Source organism: Octopus sinensis, linkage group LG8 (genome assembly GCF_006345805.1).
Source record: "Octopus sinensis linkage group LG8, ASM634580v1, whole genome shotgun sequence".
Taxonomy (NCBI): Eukaryota; Metazoa; Mollusca; class Cephalopoda; order Octopoda; family Octopodidae; genus Octopus; species Octopus sinensis.
In genome coordinates this window covers 99,266,954-99,271,758 of record NC_043004.1, presented here as the reverse complement: position 1 = coordinate 99,271,758, position 4,805 = coordinate 99,266,954, and positions in this window count along the sequence as shown.

Here is a 4,805-nt window from a genome sequence, read left to right as displayed (position 1 = left end):
ATGATTTAGGAAAATGAATGCATTATTTCCCTTGGCTGTTAAAATCTGGGGGAATGGGTTACTTCCCTTGGCTGTTGAAATGAAATGTATTAGATATATTTAAGGATCCCTTCCAGCGGCCCTATTATCGATTTTTTTTTCAACAATCTGAGTATGCCATGAGGTTTCCAGACGTGTTTTACTCACGTGTCAAGTTTCATCAAAATCGATAAGACGATGTAGGAGGAGTTAGCTAACAACTCCTCAAACTCACCTACAGAAGGAATTTCCCACAGATCATGTGTTTTGGCTGTAATCTTGTTATATACCCGTCTGGTTAGGGACTGAAACGCCTCAATTTTGAATTATTATTATCTTTCTTTAAGCATTGCAAACAATTATAAATATATGGCAAATAACTGTCGATATATATGAACACACACACAGACATATAGCTATATACTTACAATATATTTGTACATGTAAACATACATAAACAGACATACACACTCAAAACATTGATCTAAAATTTTATTCTCACATCTTCACTTATCTCCTGGTAGTGGGGGTTTAACATTAGACTATAAGCCTTTCTCTGTTAATCCCTTTATGCTTTTAGTTATTTGATCAAGTGCTGCTTGTCCAGAACACCAATTGGCGTCCAATTAAGCTGTAACAGATTCAGAGATAGAACAGTAGCTGGTAATGGTTAACATTGTCATCTGTGTTCCAGCCACACACTTAAATCTATATACATTGTTAGCTGGAAGCTTTCCAATTAGAAGACCAGTACAATATTTGGTGGTGGTAGTGGTTGTGGTTGTAGTGGCGGTACTGCAGCTGTTGCTGCTGTTGATGGTGTTGTTGCTTGTCTTATTTTTTCTTGTTGTGTGTTGTGTGTTATCTTGCTGCTGTGTTGTTGGTGGTAAAAGTAATAATGGTGGTGTTGGTAGTGGTAGAGTTCCTCATAATCTCTCCGTCGTCTCAATGCTGTAAGACAAAGAGAGAGAGTGTTGTGAGATAATAAGACAGAAAGAAATTACCAAAAGTAGCAAGGACACCAAAAGAAGTGAAAGTGAAAGAAAGGAAAGATACGAAAAATATAATTGGAAGAAGGGATTTCAGCATTTGAGGAAAGGACACTTAACAATGCGGCCATGCAATTGTGTAGTAGTAGTAGTAGTAGTAGTAGTAGTATAGTAGTAGTAGTAGTAGTAGTAGTAGTAGTAGTAGTAGCAGCAGCAGCAGCAGCAGCCGCAGTAGTAGTAGTAGTAGTAGTAGTAGTAGTAGTAGTAGTAGTAGCAGCAGCAGCAGCACTTGCTACTGAGTTTGATATTTGAAGAAGCCTACCAAATCTTCAGCATAAATGTTCTTATTTCACCCGAGGTCAACTTTGATCGAGTAGACACATGATCAAAGAGTTTCTACCTTTGACTCTCCTATTTCTCTTTATTTTTTCTTTTGTATATCCGGGAATAATTATCCAATATATACTTCCTGTTTTTGAAATAGCTACCTGCAATTTTGAAGAGAATTTGGTTGCTATTTTTATATAGCGAGTGCACAACCTTCGTAAATCAGCGGTAGGTTGTTTTGGTTTCTCATATACTGGTAACGAATTAATGCTCTTAAAATTGTGCCTTATAAACTATCTAAGGTAAAATTATAATGTACTCTTTCATCATTCAGTGCAGCCACATCACCATCAGTCATTTCGGTATATTTCATCCTTAAATAACTGCTTGAGATGCTGTCTTGAGTGTTAGTCAGCATAGGAAGAGAGCCGATCGGCTAGGAACTAGAAACGGATCTAACGATCCATAGAAGATCATCAGCTCCACAGGTCGTTCCTCTAGAAATGACAACTAAATCTCCTGCAAATTTCATTCTCTATCTCAGGTACAATTTGTGCAGTTCCACCACGACGTATGATATATATTGGTAGAAATCACATTGTGAAATGAATTTACCGGTCTCTTAAGCGCATTTTTGGAAAAATTTGAGCTAAGTCACTGGCCGAAGGATAAATATATCCTTTCGTCCGTTTTACAATATTAAAGTGTGGACCCTTGAAAAGTTTCATAGGAGCTGACCGGCATTTCTGCCTAAATCATTAGAAAATCTAGCGTTGTAGAAATGGCAAAAGTTTTGTCACCTACATAGCGATTGTAGGTGATTCAGTCCATTTCGGTGCATTCGTTGATGACCGTAGTTTGAATTCTATTTGCACAACTGTATTAGGTGAAATTATAAGAAAATGACTGGGCAACGTTTCAATGCATTTATAACTATTTTGGCAATAATTCTCAAAAGTAGTACCTTGCATGACTTGATAATTTTAGCATTAAGACCTACAAGATAAAATTACATTTATATATTAGTGCGGTACTACATTGAAGTCGCTACACTTCGCTTTTAATGTTCCCTGGGCGGATGAAGTAAATACCAGTTAAATGATAATATGGGTGTATTCGTTTTTATTTGTATTTCAATGCATCCTTGTATATATGCTAGGAAGCATTATCTTTATATATAAAAGTGAGGTTGTGTGCTGTCTGTCTCCTACGATTTAGATTCCTAACTACTCCCACATTTTGCGGTGCAGTTTAACCAAAACCGGGTATCTTATAGTCGTGATTCATATCAAGCCCTTCTGAGTATTAGCGCGCGTCTACGATGAGTCTACGATTTAAAAAAAAAATTACCATCAATTTTTCCCATTTTTAATGCATTTTTGGCATATATAAGGGAAGTAACTCTCTAAAAATTTATTATTAAATCTCAGAACGTAAAAAGCTACAGTAACACCGCCCCCCCTTTGTGATTAGCCATATTGAGATGGCTATTATACTTTACATCTCTAAAAATGCTTATATAGTTATTTCCCTTACAAACCCGAGCAACGCCGGGCGATACTGCTAGTTATATATAAAGTGTAGTGTGCTGGATTTCAGGAAAACAATATTGTAGCACAAATGATTGGCGTTATTTAGTTATGTCCCTTTATATTGTGAATTCAAATATGGTTATGATTGTCCTTCTATGGTCGATAAGCTGTGTACAAGTCACGTACTGACATCGATTAAATCGACTAAACCATTCTACTGAAGGTTTGTGGCTTCGTGCCAAAGTTAGAGATCGTTATTAAATTTATATTTTATAATTTTCCTTAAAATAAGTCTGTCTATTCAACCACTAATTAAATGGAACAATTTTAGGTATGTTATTAATGACTAATAATTCACAGAAACTAAACGTAAACGAATTAGAAATAACAATGTACCAATTTGCTGTTGGGCAAAAATGCAAGTTATGTGGGTTATTCAAGTGTACTTATTATTCTCATTCAGAAATATATCAGAACACAAGAAAGATATTTTAGAACACAAGAAAGATACGAAAACAAGAAAGATATTTTAGAAGGATTGTTTAATTTTTTTTATCAACGATGGGAATGATGGATCCAAATCTTTAACAAAAATAAATAAACACAATGTAATGACAAGTTCAAAGAAAATAAATGCCGTCAGTTTGCAACATAAAAATTAATAGAACATCCTAAGAACCAGTCGATAATTTTAAATATTTGGGAACCATCATTGCATCAGATGAGAAAAAAAAAACTAAATCGATGGTTAGCCTAGCCAAATCTGTTTCCGATGAGATCAAACGTATATTGTCAGATAAATAGCTATGAATAATATGAAGATAAGAATCCTAGGGACATATTCATAATCTCTCTCTCTCTCCCTCTCCCTCTCTTCTTCCTCTTTCACTGTATATATATATATATATATATATATATGTATGCATGTATATATATATATATAATATATATATATATATATTATATATATATATATATATATATATATATATATATATATATATATATATATATATACAGTGTTCGAAAACTGTTGGTTTTCTATGTTTCTGCATTTTATGCTCTGGTTTCTCATTTTGTTGATGATTTTTGATGTCCTGTAACCATATATGCATGAATATATACATATACATATGTAGGTATGTACATATGCATGTGTATATATGCATATATATATATATATATATATATATATATATATATAATCATGTATGTATGTGTGATGTATGTAGTGTGTATATATTTATATATATATATATATATATATATATATATATGGTTGTATAGCCTGCAATAGTAACAAAGATGTTTCAATTCTGTAGAGGTGGGATTCCTTAAACCACTGCTAAAGTCGGCATATGCGGATGGGGGTGGGGTGGGGTGGGGTGTCATTAATATATTACTGTAATGCTGTATCGATCAGACTCTCAGGTTTTGTTATATGTTTTCTTAAATGATTCGATCTGTTCAATTAGCATACGACCGGATGATGATGAGTGATTCGAAAGAAATTTTACTGCTGTCTCTTGCAAGTTGAATAACTGTATCAAAGTTACCACGATGCTGAAAGGAAGGTTTTTGTCATTCTTGCAGTCTGAAGGAGGAGAGAGCAGGGTCATCAAGAAGTGTTTAGTACAAATTTTAGGAAGTAATATATGATAGTGAGAGAAAGATAGTTACAATCGCTGGGTTTAACATGCAGTAATAACTAACCTAGTTGTATATCCTTTCTATTGGGTTGTCCGGAAACTTCATGCTGATTTTTAAAGGAAAGAAAAAGGTCAATAAATACCTGCCATTACATTTTTAATCAACCAAATATGAACCATTTTGTTGCACAATGCGTCTCCATCTTTCCTTTAACGTAAAAATACTCCCTTCCCAGAATTGATGTCATGGCAAAGAATTCATCACGGTATCTTTTTACGTCATCCAAGGA